Genomic DNA, 19784 nt, shown 5'->3' with positions numbered 1-19784 from the left:
GACCCTGTAGAAGGATAAAGCGGCTAGAGATAATGAGATGAGATGAATTCATTTATTTGTGTGTGTTTGTTTGTTTTTTGTTTGTTTGTAGTGCCAGTACGCATTCCCCTGCCTTGCACCTTAGGCTCCGGACTGAATGTGACCCTGACCAGGATAAAGCATTTACTGAAGATGAAGGAATTATTTGTCCTGTCAACCTGTTCCTTTTCAACCTTATAAATACTTTTTTTTAAATAAATAACTTTTCTACTGTTGGCTTATTTGTGTCAACAACTAGCAATGCTAGTGATCAAATGCGACCTGTTTCCTTAGATATTCACTATATACAGTGCCTGAAACCAGATCACCACCAATGTTTGTTGTGTCATTTCTGGATAACTCCAAACTGATCACCTGTCACCCTCCCTTTCACAGATTGACTGAAATCCTGTAACAGTGATAAATTCAAAGACTTTACCAAAGCCTGTAACAGACCTAGACCTATAAAAATAAAACATTTAAACACAAAGCCAGAATTTCTTGCGCAAACAGATCATGTGCGAAATTGTCAGAGGCAGAAAGAAATCTATTCAGATCCATCAGCATGACTGCTCCAGAGTCTGCAGCCCATTAGACTAGCCGACACTAATCTGACCAGCAGAGGGCGCCACAGAGATGCTAACGAGGTTAAAGAGGACAAGCAGTCACACCGTGGGCAAGATTTTTTTTTCTTCACAGCCTCAGGGGAAATGAGGAGATCTTTAATTCAATACAAAAACTGATTAAGAGGTGCATGCAGTGATATGTTTCTGATAAAAAGGATGTGTACTGAATGTTACATCATGCATGTGTCGCAATCAAAACCAAGATTGTATACTTTTAATACTTAAGTCTTTCTGAACTGCTATTCTTAATGTGAATAAATATTCAGACAGAATAACTGTGTCTTAACAATACAGTTACAGTGGTGCTTGAAAGTTTGTGAGCTCTTTAGAATTTTCTATATAAATATGACCATCATCAGATTTTCACACAAGTCCTAAAAGTAGATAAAGAGAACCCAGTTAAATAAATGAGACAAAAATATTATACTTGGTCATTTATTTATTGAGGAGAATGATCCAATATTACATATCTGTGAGTGGCAAAAGTATATGAACCTTTACTTTCAGTATCTGGTGTGAGCCCCTTGTGCAGCAATAACTGCAACTAAACGTTTCCGGTAACTGTTGATCAGTCCTGCACACCGGCTTGGAGGAATTTTAGCCCATTCCTCCGTACAGAACAGCTTCAACTCTGGGATGTTGGTGGGTTTCCTCACATGAACTGCTCGCTTCAGGTCCTTCCACAACATTTCGATTGGATTAAGGTCAGGACTTTGACTTGGCCATTCCAAAACATTAACTTTATTCTTCTTTAACCATTCTTTGGTAGAACGACTTGTGTGTTTAGGGTCGTTGTCTTGCTGCATGACCCAGGTTCTCTTGAGATTCAGTTCATGGACAGATGTCCTGACATTTTCCTCTAGAATTTGCTGGTATAACTCAGAATTCATTGTTCCATCAATGATGGCAAGCCGTCCTGGCCCAGATGCAGCAAAACAGGCTCAAACCATGATACTACCACCACCATATTTCACGGATGGGATAAGGTTCTTATGCTGGAATGCAGTGTTTTCCTTTCTCCAAACATAATGCTTCTTATTTAAACCAAAAAGTTATATTTTGGTCTCATCCATCCACAAAACATTTTTCCAATAGACTTCTGGCTTGTCCATGTGATCTTTAGCAAACTGCAGATGAGCAACAATGTTCTTTTTGGAGAGCAGTGGCTTTCTCCTTGTAACCCTGTCATGCACACCATTGTTGTTCAGTGTTCTCCTGATGGTGGACTCATGAACATTAACATTAGCCAATGTGAGAGAGGCCTTCAGTTGCTTAGAAGTTACCCTGGGGTCCTTTGTGACCTCACCGACTATTACATGCCTTGCTCTTGGAGTGATTTTTGTTGGTCGACTACTCCTGGGAAGGGTAACAATGGTCTTGAATTTCCTCCATTTGTACACAATCTGTCTGACTGTGGATTGGTGGAGTCCAAACTCTTTAGAGATGGTTTTGTAACCTTTTCCAGCCCAACGAGCATCAGCAACGCTTTCTCTGAGGTCCTCAGAAATCTCATTTGTTCATGCCATGATACACTTCCACAAACATGTGTTGTGAAGATCAGACTTTGATAGATCCTTGTTCTTTAAATAAAACAGGGTGCCCACTCACACCTGATTGTCATCCCATTGATTGAAAACACCTGACTCTAATTTCACCTTCAAATTAACTGCTAATCCTAGAGGTTCACATACTTTTGCCACTCACAGATATGTAATATTGGATCATTTTCCTCAATAAATAAATGACCAAGTATAATATTTTTGTCTCATTTGTTTCACTGGGTTCTCTTTATCTACTTTTAGGACTTGTGTGAAAATCTGATGATGATTTAGGTCATATTTATGCAGAAATATAGAAAATTCTAAAGGGTTCACAAACTTTCAAGCACCACCATACTTCTGACAGTGCACTCTGAGAAAAAAAATAAAGTACATGTATTAATTAAAAAAAACTCCAAAATACTCGTGTTACTTAAATATTATTAAAACTGTTAATAATTTACCAGTGTGTTTAACAATCATTTAACAATTTAATAATCATCACATTTGTAATAAATGTCCTCTTTTTTCACTTCTGTCAGAGAGAAAACGAGCCAAAAAGAAATCGAGTGACAGTTTTGTTGAAAATGTCGTGAAACCTTTCATTCTAATGCAGATTTATAAACATAAAAATTGAACACAAAATATGTACAAACGTCTCAATACAGTATGTACAAAAATAAACCCAGAATGTGTTTCACTGAAGCTTAAATGCTTAGCTACAATTACACAGTCTACTGTATAACTTGGATGCATGATAAAACTGAACTCTATCTCTATATAATTCTTCAAACAGAAGAATGAATTACTGAATGCTTTCTTTACCTGACTTTGAAGGGCAGAGCTTACATGACATAAATATCTCTTATCACTTTTGACTTTTATTCAACAAGATCTTGCAGGAGATTTCTCCAAACACTCCTTCCATGGCCTGTATTTTCCACCAACATTTTAATCTTCTTTATAATTTTCCCAATGCTAGCAATTGTACTTGCCATGTGGTGACTAACTCTGATCGTTTATTAAATTCATATCATTATATAATACTGGTTACTGATGACTATAACATTGCAAGGCTCAAATCTTCTGCCAGATTTTAATGCAGGCTCTAGGTAAGACACAGAAGACCAGGATAATAAAATGTTCAAGACTTGATAACCAACATCACACAAGAGAAAGATCCTTGAGAGCCTCTGCATCCTCTACCCATTTTATTCAATAGCCATAAGGTAGATACATAAACAAAAATGTAAACAGAAACAGATCCAGAGCTCAGTTCTGAGCCTCAAAGTCCCCAGAGTCTCCCGTCTCTGGTAGACCTGCTCACTGTGTGTGAATTAGAGAAAGCTTACAGCATTATCAGTCTTGCCATGAGAAACAAATATATATTTACTATGCAACACTGTTCAAGCTATAATTTCCTCCAATATATAAAATATCAGTTATACAAAATACTTATAATTTGTTGTCTGAACCCTGATGTGGATTTATGAGATGTTTAAAGGTGTCTGCTGTTAGTTTATTGATGGTTTGAGGGGGGTGGTTTGCCTCAGTCCAGAAACCTTGAAGGATATTTTAGAGGTCATTGTCTTGCTACCTGGACACTTGGCACATCGTACAGTGCCCTCCAAAATTACTGGCACCCTTCATAAAAACAAGCAAAAAAGGATTGTATATAATAAACACTAAAAACAAATAAAAAAAGTCCACTCAAGCAATAAGCAAAACTTTTTTTTTACCATTAGCTAAAAATCATTTTCATTATCGCTACCTTAAAAAAACATTTTCACTCAAACATATATGTGCCAAAATTGACACCCTTAAGGAATATTTTAAGTAAATGCAAACAAGATGTTATTCTTGGAAAATGTTTTTACTTTTCATTTGCTCTAAGTCCCCAGGAACTATGGTGTTGCCGTGTCCTGTTTCACTGATTTATACATACAAGGTTGTCTCATCTCATTATCTCTAGCCGCTTTATCCTTCTACAGGGTCGCAGGCAAGCTGGAGCCTATCCCAGCTGACTACGGGCAAAAGGCGGGGTACACCCTGGACAAGTCGCCAGGTCATCACAGGGCTGACACATAGACACAGACAACCATTCACACTCACACCTACGGTCAATTTAGAGTCACCAGTTAACCTAACCTGCATGTCTTTGGACTGTGGGGGAAACCGGAGCACCCGGAGGAAACCCACGCGGGCACGGGGAGAACATGCAAACTCCGCACAGAAAGGCCCTCGCCGGCCACGGGGCTCGAACCCGGACCTTCTTGCTGTGAGGCGACAGCGCTAACCACTACACCACCGTGCCACCCCCATACAAGGTTGTACACATATAAAATCCCTTTGTCATTCATTACCTTGGGGGGGAAAAAAAACAAAGAAATGAGGAAGTTTGTTGTTTACATGCACAAATCAAGTAATAAATATAAAAAATACCATTAATGAAAATGAGGACCATAAAAATTGCCATGAATTAGACCCATGAAAACACTGCACAGTACAGAATGGTGAAGGAGCAGAAAAGAACCCAAAGATTTTTTTTTTTTACAGTGGCACGGTTTAGTTGATTTTTGTGATTACCAAGTTTAAAAAGCAACTGTTGAACACCACTTTAAAGCTGTTTGCAAGAAAGACACTCTTCTTGAGAGCATCTCACAAACATTCAGCACCTACCGGTATCTACAGTTGGCATCATGCGTCGGGGTTAAATGATACAAAATTCAAATGTTTTGGTCAAACGCACCATCACCATATTCATGACAAAATGGGAATGCACCTGATACTCACTGTAGAATATGAAGGCGGATCATTTATGATTTGAATCTGTTTTGTGATTGGTGGTTCAGGGACTCTTGTGAGGATTGATGCATCATAAATTCTGCTATTTCAGGCCAAAATCTGGGTGCCTCTCCCTGGAGGTCCAACCTTGGCCACGCACAGAGCTTTTAAAAGGTTCATAAGCCAAACATTATTCCATTAAAGGCATTTAGTAGACACATTTATCCAGAGAAATGTACAATGAGCACACACACACATACTACCCAGGGCCTGGGGAGCAGTTGGGGGTTAGGTGCCTTGCTCAAGGGCACTTCAGCCATGGATTTTGCTGCCGGTCAAGAGAATCAAACCAACAACCCTTTGGGCCCAAGACTGCTTCTCTAACGTTTAGGCCATGGCTGCCCCCAAACATGCTTCTGAACACAGAAACAAAGAAACTGATCAGAAATTATCCTGAAAACTTGTTGTTTAAATACATGACCACAAATTTGAGAACATAAATTTAAAAATATTCAGCTAGTCATTAAAAATAAATGTAAAAATACTCTGCATGGAACCAAAGTGGACTGAGTTCCCTCTACAAATGTCTGCAACTTCACCCAACATGACATTATGAGACTGTATGCTGCTATACTCTCCAGGGCAGACATCACAAAACTAATTTAATTTTCATTTCCATTCGTTTGTGTTTAATTTGTACTTATTTTCTTGAACAGTGCCAGTAATTGTGAGGGCACTGTAAATCTTAACTAGCTATTGTAGATATACGCTGCCAATTAAGTATTACTGAACACCCTTTATCAGCTGTTTTTGTTGGGAAACCCCCCATACTATTATTTCAAATACTCTTGAAAATCTAACCAGGGAATAGGTTTATAAGTGAATCTACATTTGAACAATCCAGATTGTATCTAATTGAAAAATGTTTAATCACGAATTAGGCTCTTGTAGCACACCACATAATTGTTTCGCAGTTAATATTAGCACTGTCTATGTTTATTCTCTAGGATTAACAAATTTCACCCTCTAAATGTGCCTGACTTTAATAAAACAATTATTCAGAGCCCCGGTAATATCTGAAATTCACCAGTTAATAAGTTTCACAAAGTTTTATGTTTCCTTATTTAATTGTTATTCTGTATTACGGCGGCACGGTGGTGTAGTGGTTAGCGCTGTCGCCTCACAGCAAGAAGGTCCTGGGTTCGAGCCCCGGGGCCGGCGAGAGCCTTTCTGTGTGGAGTTTGCATGTTGTCCGCGTGGGTTTCCTCCGGGTGCTCCGGTTTCCCCCACAGTCCAAAGACATGCAGGTTAGGTTAACTGGTGACTCTAAATTGACCGTAAGTGTGAATGGTTGTCTGTGTCTATGTGTCAGCCCTGTGATGACCTGGCGACTTGTCCAGGGTGTACCCCGCCTTTCGCCCGTAGTCAGCTGGGATAGGCTCCAGCTTGCCTGCGACCCTGTAGAAGGATAAAGCGGCTAGAGATAATGAGATGAGATTCTGTATTATTTTTGTTAGGTCTATGGCAGTAATAGTGATCAAACTGTAACAAAACATAATAAACTCCAGGTGCTTGACCTATAGCTTGACTCCACATCTTGTCACATGATTGTGGGTCTTTTTTCACTCTTTTATCAGATGGTAAGTTCATACCTCTTCATCTTACAGTATGTCATGTGGCTTGTCTCTCCAATGACAGTACACAGAGGGTGGCCTTTGGAGAGATGAAGTCTCATTTTTAGGCACCTGAGGTAGTGACTAGGTTGTCATCATCACCCTCAGGGCCATTTAAGAGGCACTGACACAGCAAGCAATTACCCTTCACTTCCCCCTTCAGCTGAGTGCCAGGTCAGCCTGAAGCGTGCAACCTTGCTTACTCCTTCTCTTAGTAGCGTGTTCATTCAGATCACTTCAGGATTTACTACCTGCAAGTGCAGAATTAGACTCACTCCATTCCCCTTTCTTGAAAGATATCTCTAAAATGAGTGCCTTTTAATGACTAGCTTCTTTCAGTTTGCAAAGTGTCACTGAAAAATTCACTGTTGGATGCAGCTGAGAGGTGTTAAATGAGGACAAACTGCCTGTAGGGTAGATGGATAGAAAATGGGTTGCAGGTTGCCATTCACAGCTTAGGAATGTTTCCTTTCAGAGAAGGCAGGGTCGATGACTTTGGCATGACCTTCCAGGTCTGTCACTGAAGCTTATCCATGCCATATAGAGGTGATAAATCTGTGACATGTCAAAGTGAATAGATACGTTTGTTGCTGTTAGTGGAGCAGGACAAGGCAACAGGTCCTCTCCTGCCTGACCAGCACAATGAGCCCACACACACAGATAGGCATGATTTCACTCTTCTCTGTCTCCAGTTCAAACAGTGGTGAGAAGTTATGGAGCAGTCAGTCTGTGTAAATAGACAGATAAATCATCAGCTTAGCTATAGTCCAGAAACTAGTCCTTTTTAAAAGCAACAACAACAGATGTCAGAACAAACTCTCTGAAATGTCATAGTATTAATGAATATAAATAGCCAATATGAACTCGCTTTACCTCCCATAACTTCAGAAGCACTTTGTTTGCCCACACGATGAAGGAAATAGCCTGTTTCTCTGGAAACTTTGCACAATATGCTTAAATCTTAGTACATATAGATGAAAGCATAAACACAATTTAAGCCATTTGTGATAAGTAACTTTTGTGTGAATGTGAGTGTGAATGGTTGTCTGTCTATGTGTCAGCCCTGTGATGACCTGGCGACTTGTCCAGGGTGTACCCCGCCTTTCGCCCGTAGTCAGCTGGGATAGGCTCCAGCTTGCCTGCGACCCTGTAGAAGGATAAAGCGGCTAGAGATAGTGAGATGAGATGGGATGAACTTTTGTGTAAGGTGTAAAATCAGGTCTGTCATGCTCATAGCAACTCCTCAGTTTCACCAGCAGAGGGCAGTATTCAGATGGCTGTCCGGTCTCATACTCACAGATGCACAACACGTGTTTTCATTCATTCAGGTCAATATTATACAAAGATGTCTGAATTTTTGGCTTAATCCTGAAGCTTTACAACTCATCTGAGGAGCTTTCTAGATTATTCATAAGTCCATGAGACTCAGTACTATAAGAAATGTCCAAAGCAAACATTTGCCATCTTCACTGTTATTTAAAACTTTTGTTGTTTTTTAGTTTTCTTTTACAACCCCAAATGAAAAAAAGTTGGAATGGTAAAGAAAATGAACAAAAAGAAATCATGTATTTAATTGCAGACAGTATGAATCCAAGATATTTCGTGTTTTGTCTGGTCAACTTCATTTCATTTTTAATATACATCCAGTCCTGTGTTTCAGGACTGTAACACATTCTAAACAAAGTTGGGACGGGAGCAGTTTAGGGCTGATAATGAGGTAAAACAATTCAATAATGATATGATTTGAAACAGGTGATGTCAACATGTGATTGTAATCATGATTTGGTACAAAATTGGTATCCAGGAAAGGCTTAGTCTTTGAAGAGCAAAGATTGGCTGAGAATGTCCAGTTTGTCAAAAAAAAAAGTGTGAGAAAATTATTGAAATGTTTAAAAACAATGTTCCTCATAAGAAAGATATGAAGGGATTTGGATATATCACGCTCTACGGTGCACATCATTCAGTGATTCAAGGAATCTGGAGCAATTTCAGTGCATAAAGGGCAAAAGGGAAGCCTTATGTTAACTATGTCCAGAAGCTCTTTTGACTTCTCAGGACTCGGAGGCATCTGGGATGGACCATCACACAGTGGAAATGTGTATTGTGGGCAGACAAATCAGTATTCCAGGTCTTTTTGGAATAAATATGTGCTCTGGACCAAAGACAAAAAGGACCATCCAGACTGTTACCAGCAACAAGTCCAAAAGCCAGGGTCTGTATTGTGCAAGGTAACTTACACTTCTGTGATGGCAGCATTAATGCAGAAAAGTACACTGAGATTTTGGAGCGACACATGCTGCCTTCAAGACGGCATCTTTTCCAGGGATATTTCAACAGGGCAATGCAAAACCACATTCTGCACACATTACAAAGGCATGGCTGTGGAAGAAGAGGGTGCTTGTCCCCTCTGTTTCCATTAGAGAATGTGTGGTGAATTATGAAACAAAAAAATACAACAAAAAATACGACCCTGTACTGTTACACGCCTTAAGACCTGTTTGCAGGAAAAATGGGGAAAAAATAATAAACACCTGAAACACTTTATCATTTGGTGTCTTCGCTCCCTAAACATCTTTTAAGTGCAATACAAGTCAAACACTATTTACAAATCAGTAAATAATTTTCAGTTTATTTTCCATTTCAACATGTTTGTTTTATAGCTGAAGTAGACCCAAACCAGATGGTTTTATTGCATCAGATAATTTTAGAAGATGCACCATTTACTATAATATGACTGTCTGACACACTTAAACGTCTGTACATTTCTAAAGTGTCTATGAGGCCAATGCTGGTAGATGCTCAGTTCTGTACTGGTACTATAAGGTGGTATATGACAGTATCCTGCACCATCTACTGCATGTAAGTTGATCCATGGGTTTAGTGATTCATCCAGTTTGTGCTGTACACTGCAGTTTCATCATGCTTTTGAACCGTTCAATTTCTCTACATGTTCCTCTGGTATACATGTATGAAATTTATAGAATGCAGAGGCATGTAATGAACCTTCGTGCAGTGCCATGAAATGCCTTAGCAGGCTGGATAAGCCACTGGACTGCAATGTGACTTGTGGGCTGAGCACCCTGCACTTATCCTAGTAAAATGTTTCAATATGCTGGAGTAACCAATGATTTGTTTAAAATGAGGCATCCCTTTTGCCTCTCTAGAAGGCTTGATCTAATCTGAAAAAGCATGTTGAGGTAAGGTTAGCTAATTTACTAGCTATAGTTAACCAAGTTAGTCTGTTTTATTGCTAATACCAGGTTAGACTAGGGGCGACACGGTGGTGTAGTGGTTAGCGCTGTTGCCTCACAGCAAGAAGGTCCGGGTTCGAGCCCCGTGGCTGGCGAGGGCCTTTCTGTGTGGAGTTTGCATGTTCTCCCCGTGTCCGCGTGGGTTTCCTCCGGGTGCTCCGGTTTCCCCCACAGTCCAAAGACATGCAGGTTAGGTTAACTGGTGCCTCTAAATTGACCGTAGGTGTGAATGTGAGTGTGAATGGTTGTCTGTGTCTATGTGTCAGCCCTGTGATGACCTGGCGACTTGTCCAGGGTGTACCCCGCCTTTCGCCCATAGTCAGCTGGGATAGGCTCCAGCTTGCCTGCGATCCTGTAGAACAGGATAAAGCGGCTAGAGATAATGAGATGAGATGAGGTTAGACTAGCATTGGTTCCATTAGCTAACATGGCTAAACAGCAAGTCAAATTTTTGCTAATGGTAAATAATGCAAACATACAGAGATTGAATTATGTTTTCAGGCACAACAGCATAGTTGCTTTACAACAACAACAACAACAACAACAACAACAACAAATCCTCTAATAGATTTAACCATTAACGTTACTGATAGGTTTTGATCTGTCTGTACTGAAGGAGGTTGAATCGACAAAATATAATCTAGTAATGTAGGCCTCTGCCACCCAGGAGATTCCACCTCATGGATTGATCTGGGAGCAAAGAGTCAGTGACACAGACACAGCTGTTCAGAGCTGTTTCTCAGTTTATTGTAGGACAAACATGAGTATATATCCACATTCAAGAGTGTGTTGTAGCTATATGATTTGATGATGATTTAAGAAGCTGAGTTGTCTGTGTGAGACAGAGTAATGTCAATAGGTGATGAAACATTAAATCACTGGCCAGAATAACTTTATGGAAACAGAGAGCAGATGTGCGAGCAAAGATAAATCTCAATAATTTAACCAAAACAAATAGCAATCAGAACAGTCTGTACCAGTTTCAAGCATGCCAAGCATATCTCTATCAGCTACATCTCATCTCATCATCTCTAGCCGCTTTATCCTGTTCTACAGCGTCGCAGGCAAGCTGGAGCCTATCCCAGCTGACTACGGGCGAAAGGCAGGGTACACCCTGGACAAGTTGCCAGGTCATCACAGGGCTGACACATAGACACAGACAACCATTCACACCTACGGTCAATTTAGAGTCACCAGTTAACCTAACCTGCATGTCTTTGGACTGTGGGGGAAACCGGAGCACCCAGGGGAAACCCACGCAGACACGGGGAGAACATGCAAACTCCACACAGAAAGGCCCTCACCGGCCACGGGGCTCGAACCCGGACCTTCTTGCTGTGAGGCGACAGCTCTAACCACTACACCACCGTGCCACCCTCTATCAGCTACATTTCACATGAAAACATGACATTATGACATTTAACTATCTCCCTCTCTCTCTATCTATTTGTGTGTGTGTGTGTGTGTGATATATATATATATATATATATATATATATATATATATATATGTTTACTTGTTTACCCCTGGTGGACATACTATTCACAAAAGCTCGGTGATCAGTAACCAGTGCATGGAGAAAACATCCATCCATTATCTGTAACCACTTATACTGTGCAGGGTTGTGAACAAGCTGGAGCCTATCCCAGCTGACTATGGGCGAGAAGGGGGGTACACCCTGGACAAGTCTCCAGGTCATCGCAGGGCTGACACAGACACAAACAACTATTCACACTCACAGTATGGTCAATTTAGAACCACCAATTAACCTAAACTACATGTCTTTGGACTGTGGGGGAAACCAGAGCACCCAGAAGAAACCCTCGCAGACACAGGAAGAACATGGAAACTCCATACAGAAAGGTCCCCATTGGCCACTGGGCTTGAACCCAGAACCTTCTTGCTGCGAGGTGACAGTGCTAACCACTACACCACCATACCGCTCATGGAGAAAACAGTTTGAACTAAATTTAAACATTAAGGGAAACTGTCCTAAACTTTAGAAACAGTATGAAAATAACTCATGTCTGTTCATTATAATAGGTACTGACTATCAGGTCACTAGGTGGCATCAGAGACACATGCAACTTCATATAATTGCATGTAAGCCTGTGAAACAGGAAAAAGAGATATGTTACATAGTGCAGAATAGATCCATGGCTCTTCAAAATGTCAAGTTTTTTAATCTAGTCCATGAAAGGCTTAATAATTAAGTCAGGTGTGCTAAAAACGTCTGTCGTCCCCCCGGTCTCTTCCTGTCTCTCTGTCAAGTTGAATGTTGATCCTGAGACACCAGTAATGCTGACCTCTTCTACTCCTCCCACCTGCCTGATCCATCTTGATGCCCTATATCTGGCTGGAGTCTCATCACATTGCTCCTGTGGAGGATGGCCCCATATGAACAGTTGAAAGTTGCACTTGGAACATGGCTCTGGACACTTACCGTTTTGCTATTATGGCTGAGGACAACAATTGACATGATAACTTTAGGACTGCAGTTGTCATGAACAGTTTTGCACTCAAGTTTCCATCAATGAACATTAATGAATGATAACTTCAACAAAACAGACTTCATGTTACAACTATAATGAATTTCCTGGTTACACAGTTATACTCTGTGACTCTATAGGACAAAGTTATAGAGCGAGTTATTTATAATCACACTATCTGTTATCACCCAGACACGGGCGATTGCTCTAAGACAATGAGGGATGCTCAGCCTCCTCTAAAAATGCCCTTATAACTTTAATGTGTGCGTGAGTTTTTCCCCCTCGTGACAGCGCGATGCAGCCCAGCCTCAGTGCACTTATGGCATTTGGGAGCTCTGCGCTTTTCAATCTCAAAATGCAAGACGATTATTGGACAAATACTGCGAAAATGCCCGCCTACGGACTCCGAGCCTCACATGGGAGGGACATGGCAAAGCTTTCCGCGAGGAGACTGGTGATTGGTGAAAGTGGCCGGATATTTTCTTTGATTGACAGCTCGATTCAACTATAGACAGGCAGCAGTGAATCTCAGTTCAGTCCCATGCGGATTCGCAAGTGCTGTGGTGTATTGTAAGAGATCGGCTTACATTTCGATTTCATTCATTACATACGGTTTCTACCAGCTTTTTTAGTCTGTATATATTTTCATTGTAAATAAAGTGTAAATATAGTGTTGTCAAGTTTGCTATCTTAGTTCCAGAAATTTCGTTTATTTGAGTGACTGAACTTGAACTTGAGGGGGCTAGTCAGCTAGCAAGAAAGCTGCGCACGGATGCCAAGCATTGCTGATTTAATTTTGGCGAAGCCATTTGCCAGTCTTCCTTTCGAGGAAAAAATTAAAGAGCAGGGTAGGCCAACGCCTCAAATTGACTTGGTGAAAAAGGTAGGGAATAACACTCGTTCCTTTCAGCTCTCCTGGTACGAGAAAGTGAATTGGCTAACAGCAAGTGACCCACATCAACAACAGTAAATAGGCTACTTTAGTAATATGTCATGGATGGACCAAAAATATAGAATCTATTTAAAATGTTTATGCTGAGTATATTATATTGGAATATATATTTTTCTGGATATGAATTAAACACAGCTACAATTTGGAAAACATTTTTAAAAACACAGCCGAGAACATTTCACACTACAGACCTGGATTAAAAGTGAAGGGTTATCAAAATTGTCAATAAAACATTTCTCAGTCAAAATAAGTAAAATATAGGGAAAGTGTCATTGAATGAAATGTGTGGCACCCAGCTCTACTGCTGAGGTTCCTGACAAAGAGCTGCTTTCAATAATGATCAATTTTTAAACAACATGCCACAATTTTAAAATATAAAATGTTAAAATATACCCCCCCCAACACCACCATCATGTATATTGGACAGTAGGCTAATGGGCCAAAAGAACCTGTTATTTCACAGTTTGTGACGCTGCCAACAACCAGCCAGATCAGAGGCAAGAGTAGGGCAAAATTGATGTGTTTTTTCTTTTAAAATCTGGAAATGTCGTAACCGACCAGCCTCCCTTGTTTGAAAGACTACCAGCCGCCACTGCACCCAGATGAGGATGGGTTCCCTTTTGAGTCTGGTCCCTCTCAAGGTTTCTTCCTCATGTTGTGTGATAGAGTTTTTCCTTGCCATTGTCACCACAGGCTTGCTCATCAGGGATAAATTAGGGATAAAATTAGCTTGTGTTTAAAGCCTTTAATTTTCTGTAAAGCTGCTTTGCGACACTGTCTGTTGTTAAAAGCACTATATATACAAATAAACTTGACTTAAAACTGTGCAGTATAGGAACCTAATCATGATATACATGATGGGCAAGTAAGTAACACTGTTTTCTCATCTGTTCTCAGTCAGTATTATTTAAAATGTGTTTAGCTTGTTAAATTTCCATTTGGTTATGACTAAAAATCAATCTAAAATATCTAAGTAAAATCTATCTGTTTGCCATTACGAAAGTGTTGCTGTGCTACACTGCACACAGCTGATTCTTAAAGGTATTGAGAAGAGCTGATTTAATTGGATATTGCCACAGCACATTAAATTGCACTCTTTTACATTTGCGCCACTCTGTACTATGTCATCCCCCCCCACCCGGTCACACTACGTTTACATGCACATAGAGAGAATCGAATTTCTGCCGTTGCTCGACTGAAATCGAAGTTCAAAATGCCATGTATACACCTTAATTCGGCTGAAATTGAACCGAACTTGATTTCTCGGAATCGAGCTACACGACCTAGTTTATGCGATTTCTGCCGAGCTACTTTGTGCATGTATACCCCATTGAGCTAGTTGTCGAGCTACTTCCGGAAGTGACGAGTGACGAGACCACAAGCGGGAAACACAACAGCCTCGGTCGGCATGACAACAGTAGTAGCGAGCAGCAGAAGAGGTCAGGAGGAACAAACGAAGAAGAGAAAATGGCGATGTAGAGCTCTCTGAAGTGTGGGTGGAGCACAGAGGACGGCAGGACAAAGCTTCTGGTACTAATAGGCTTTTTATTGTCAGACTTTTCAGTTTAACAGCCTACTTTTATTCTTGAGAGAAAAACACAAGCACACACGCGCGCGCTGTGTTCTAGTCCCGGGATGAGCTCTCCCCTCTACTCTCCCTCTGCCTCCTTAAATAGGGCGCGGTTACTGGGAAGACACACAAACACAGGTTAATTACCGTCAGGTGAAGTGATTCTGCCACTCACCTTCCCTGGCTCCGCCCTCCTGTCACAGACCGGCGCTTGACCACGCCCCCACTGCCACAGGCAAGCAGAAACGTGCACTTCTGGAGCAATGAGGAGACAGAGTTCATGCTCATTCAGCTTAAGGAGTTGAATATATTAAAATTCATGGACGGGAGAAAAACGCGCAATGGAGAACACGGAACTGATAACTTTGTTTACACTCTTGAATAGCTCTTCTTCATGACGACAACCGGAAGTGTACCAACACGATGGGGCGTGTTGCGCCACCTGTGGCTCGGGTGCACAATGCACCTCACACAATAGCCCGATTTCATTGTGTGCATGTAGGATTGGATTTCTCTGGCACCCCTGCTGGGACCTTCAGCTCGATTACCGACAGCAGCTCGATTTGGATGTGCATGTAAACGTAGTGATTCCAAAACTAGTTCTATGTAATGTGCTAATTTTATGCCTTGTTTTTACAGTACAGTTGATTTTTACAATAGGCTCCCAATAATTATTTGAATTTTTCAGTGGGAGTATCGACAAGAGAGAGATGGTGCTAATTCTTTATAGTAAAAGCACTAAGGCATAAAGAAACAAACCCCATACTTTCACAAAGAAGAGTCCAACAGAAGCTGGGTTATAGCAGGCCTGATAATCCACAGATTTAGTTTCAGCAGCTGAAAGAGGATAAAGTGGATAATTGTTTTGTGGAGGATTGGTAACAGCCAGAAACTCTAGAGCACAATCCTCTGGTCTATGATGGAGAAGAAAAGTGGCTTTCTATTTTGCTACATATCTCTTTGAAATCCTTGTAACACTGAGGAATTATTGTCTTATTATGCATGAGGAGTCTTTCTCAAGATGTGGAGGCACATGGTAAGTGTGAACAACATAACATGGGAAGGCCAGATTACCATCTCTCAGATGGACCAATCTAAAACAGGACTGTGTCTAAGGCCCTGTCCACACGGCAACGGATTCAGGTGAGTCCGATACAATTGTTTATCGTTTCGGCCTGGCGTCCACATGGCACCGGTGTTTTGGGTGCCCCAAAACGCAATCTTTTGAGAACGGGTTCCAGAGTGGAAAGATCTGGCAACGGCACCGTTGCGAAGTCGTCTGGATGAGTAGAACGGATTTGTTTACGATGATGTCACAACCACATGACTGTGAGTGCTTCACGCCGGGTAGAAGTGTAACGAACTCGATGCGAGTTGTCAACAAATCCTATAACTTGGTTCATGAAACGCGCTTACAAAATATTTTCACTGTGAATATTTATTGTGTAATGGTGCAAAGTGAGAGAGAGAGAGAGAGAGAGACTAGCTCTTAGGGCAGAGTCAATCCCGCCAGCAAAAATAGGGAAAAAAAGGAGCGATCTCACCTCTTCAGATGTTGGTTTAAGTCCTACAATACATTCCTCAAAAAGGGCATAGAAGAACAAATTAATCCATCAACGTGTAGCATTCAATTTATTCCGGATCATTAAAGACACCGCCTTCCGCGTAGAATCATACGTCATCCTCGCCGCCATATTGGATGGGTCAAAGCGGAGAATAAAGATGCCTCATTCATGTGCTGCGTTTAACTGTACCAACAGGTTTGCTGTCCAAACGAGATCACATGGGATTACCTTTCACAGGTGAGACTGGAAAAATACTTTTCATTGTATTTGGTCATTATAATGCAATTTTACGAACAGATTTTTCTGACTTTGTGGCTAATATGAAGTCTCGCACATAATAGTTTATGCGCATGCGTCCTTACTTCTTCTATTGTTCTGGTGTCTCCGAAGGGACCGTCTTACAGCGCACCTAGAGGTGTGGCATGTGTATTGCATCGTTTTCAGCAAGCGTTGCGTTGCCATATGGACCTGATATTTTACTGATTGTTGCCCATTTGGACGCGATATTTTTTTAAATAACATCTCGTTGCCGTTGTCGTGTGGATGTAGCCTTAGTTGTGTGTGTGTGTGTGTGTGTGTGTGTGGGGGGGTAATGATTTAATGTTCTGGGGAATTAATGATTTGGATCACATTATCTCATCATGAGGAGCGTATGGGTTGGACTGCCACATCCTTTACCATGATGTTTCTGGCTGCTACAGAATCTTTGAGGGCTAGAATTGATTGTGAGAATGGATAGAATAGAAATTTATTGTGGCAGTGAACTTTCAATCACTGACACTTTAATTTTGTTTAGTAGCTAGTCTGGTTGGTAGTTTAGCTAGTTGGTAATTACAGGCTGTGAAAGGTGTCACAGATCCAGTTACCAGTGCCATTGTCAAACCATTTTTCTTGTAGTTGTTCTGGAACTGTTTCACTGAGTCATTTTCTGTGTCCTTCACCAATATGCCAGAAATGGCGGAACTGGTTAAAAAAAAAATCAACCTCTTCTTCTGTTGTACTAGTCCTCTGGTAACCGTAAGAATTTGACTCCCCACTCACATCTGTATTGCAGCGTGCCTTGCCCCATGGCAGTAGGCACCATTTTTATGATGGTCTTTGGTACGACCCAACCTTGAGTAGAACTTGCAATCTCCTGATCAAGAGATGGACATGCTAACTACGAGGCCACTTGCTGGTACAGACTACAGATAGACCAGAATTATGATGCTATAAAAATATTTAGTAATAGGTTTTATTCTATCCACATTCACTGGATATTAGCAATCGCCCGCTCTGATTGGCTACTCTACTATTAGGATATCAGCTCATATACTGTGAGTAGAGAAAAACAAAATGGTGGAGTGTGTTGCTGTACCAACCAAAGACAAAATAAAAACTACTCAAAAACAAAAAATGATCAAGTATTTAAAAGAAACAGAAATAGCTAAAAGAATATAGTCTATCTCTTCCCCCCCCATCTCCCGTTTCACACTCTAGCCTAGTCGGTGGCATTAATGCACCTTTAATTTGGTTTGCCAACCACCAAAAAACCCTAAAGAAGAAGAACAAAACCCCAAAAATACAAAAAAGCAACAAAATATGGAATAAAAGTATTTGATGGTAAGAACATATCTTTTTTTAGTTTTCAGGAATTATTATTATAGCATTTTTCACTAATTGTTACTGTCATTTCGGCGGTTTGTTTACATTGAGGAGAAATGGTTTTGTCATATGTTTTGTATAAAGTTTTTATTTATTGAATTTACAAAAAATAAAAATGGTCCATTTCTCAAAATCCAGTGAATGTGGATATAAGAAAACAGTTATTCCACTCAATCTCATCGTACATGGCTTATAGCCAACCTGGTGCTATGCGCTTCGTCGGCTATCAGCTCATGCACAACTCGATTTCATGGAATAACTGTTAAATATAAATCCATAGGATATATAGGATATATAAATAGATAAATCACAAAGTAAGGGAATAAGCTGTTATTACATGTTATTGCCCCCTTTTAAATCTGATTTTTAGCCATAAAAAATGTTCCAATCTTAGGCAGGGTAAAATATTTTATGTGCATAGTCTACAATATCACTTAAATCGTCCTCATTATGAGTTAATGTACTAATACTATCCTGCTGAATGTTTTTCATGAAAGAAGAAATACAGGCTATCACCTTGTAAAAGTGTTAAACAATAGCATTTGTGTGATACGGAATAGATTGTCTTAACAAACATCAGAATACAACATGCAACAGAGAGGAACAAAGGAATTGATTCACTGCTGGGATGCATGACCTGTAACCTCCTCCTGAGTTTAATCTCAAACTGCCTCTGAACATCTTTTTTAGCTGCTTCGGGTGTTAGTAGAAAATTGCCTAGTCCTAATTACAATTTTATTATGTAAACATGTGTTGCCAGGCAAAACAAACTTCGCCCGGTAGCACTTATGATGAATATGAAGGAAGATATCGTGAAAAAAATAGGTACCCTATGGGTATATGTGGCTACTGCTTATAAAAAATAAAATTGTTTTCTGATACCATGTCCATACAGTAAATATAGCATATATATTTACTCTATGAGGCAGTAGCCACAAAAATGAAGCATAATCCAAAAATGAACAATTTAAAAATCACAGAAGTAAAATATATCAAATATACTTTATATTATTCTACTCTTATCTCTTACAGTTATTGAAACTGAAACCTCCGAACCGAGGCTGACATACATATACTGTCGCCATGACCGAAATTCTTATTTTCCGGAAATGGCCCAGCGCTAGAGCTCAGTGGAATGCACTTTCCCTCTGTAATAAGCATAGACATGTCTGAAAGCGAAGTCCATTTATTTTGAATGATGAACCAAATTGTATACACTCACCGGCCATTTTGATCGGAACACATGTATGCACATGTGCAGTGTGTGATCATTACACTCTTACATTCTTACAGCACGATTATGTAGTGGCTAGCACCTCTATATAAGGCAGTAGCCACAACAAAAATGATTTTGACTGTTTTGGTGACCTTGACCGGATGACCCTCAAAATGTTGGAGGTTCTATTTGAGACCAATGCCCATCTATCCTGAAAGTTTCATGAAGATTGATCCAGCCGTTTTCCTGTAATATTCCCATCTTATCTCATCTCATTATCTCTAGCCGCTTTATCTGCTGGTCTGTCCAGAATGCATTTCTGGGCTTGTCTCTGCTCTCGCCGGCAGCCATCCAGTATCTCCTGCAGAATATTGGCAAAGCAATTGCCTTCCTGATGGCAGTTTCCAGCACTCAGCGTACACCTCCCATCCTTATCCTGTCAGGAAAAACGCAGATAA

This window comes from Neoarius graeffei, chromosome 11 (assembly GCF_027579695.1).
Source record: "Neoarius graeffei isolate fNeoGra1 chromosome 11, fNeoGra1.pri, whole genome shotgun sequence".
NCBI lineage: Eukaryota > Metazoa > Chordata > Actinopteri > Siluriformes > Ariidae > Neoarius > Neoarius graeffei.
This window is presented reverse-complemented; position numbering follows the sequence as displayed.